The sequence below is a fragment of the Myotis yumanensis genome, unplaced genomic scaffold (assembly GCF_028538775.1).
Source record: "Myotis yumanensis isolate MYYU_CA2020_CCGP unplaced genomic scaffold, mMyoYum1.0.hap1 SCAF_1, whole genome shotgun sequence".
Taxonomy (NCBI): Eukaryota; Metazoa; Chordata; class Mammalia; order Chiroptera; family Vespertilionidae; genus Myotis; species Myotis yumanensis.
In genome coordinates, this window is record NW_027223752.1 from 190584599 (window position 1) to 190585432 (window position 834).

Below are 834 nucleotides of genomic sequence, written 5' to 3' on the forward strand. Positions count from 1 at the left end.
TATTTAAATTTAATCTACATTCAATTGACCTTTTTATAATAAAACCTTCTACTCTTAACTTTGAATGTCACAATTATAATTATTCAATGGATTGTGATTCATTTAGTATTTAAAAACTAAAGGTCAGCAATGAGCATCCCCTCTATAAACCTGAGCTTCTGGACCAGTAAGCCTTACCATTTATTAGTACTTAACATTCACAAAGGCTCCCCCCTCTCACAGTCACCACTGCTGTAAAAGTGGCAGATATCATATGGCTCAAGTGAAAATGCCAGTGCCATCAGTCTTATCTTCTGTAACTATTAATTTTGTGTTACTTTTCAAACTTTCATCTCGGGTTTGTCCTGTGAGAATTTCCTGTTTATGTGTCTGCTTCCCCTACGACTGTGAGCTCCTTAAGAATAGAGACTACATATCCTTATCTTTGTATCTCTGATGCTAAATACAATGCATGTCTGGAACATAATACACCCTCCACAAGTATTTGTTTATTGTATATGAATGAACAGCTACGAATCTATAGTTATAGGTATTCAAAGAAGCTTAAATCTGTGAGACTATCCCATCATCTGATTCATATTTTCCAGGTTTATTTCCCTCTTTCCTTCAACATCTGGTAGTATTTCTCCTTGGGAAAGAGTGTTTGTGTGCCAAGGAGAAATGCTGTGGCAAGATGCCATTGAGACAGGTTTACTACTCTGGGTTTCTGAAGTGACTTGTTTGGCTTTGTTGCTTACAAAGCAAAAGATAATTATTCATTATATGTCAGCCCAGACTTAAAATAGTTGGGAAGGAACAAGTGGGGACTTCTTCCAGGATTAAAGCCATTTTGAC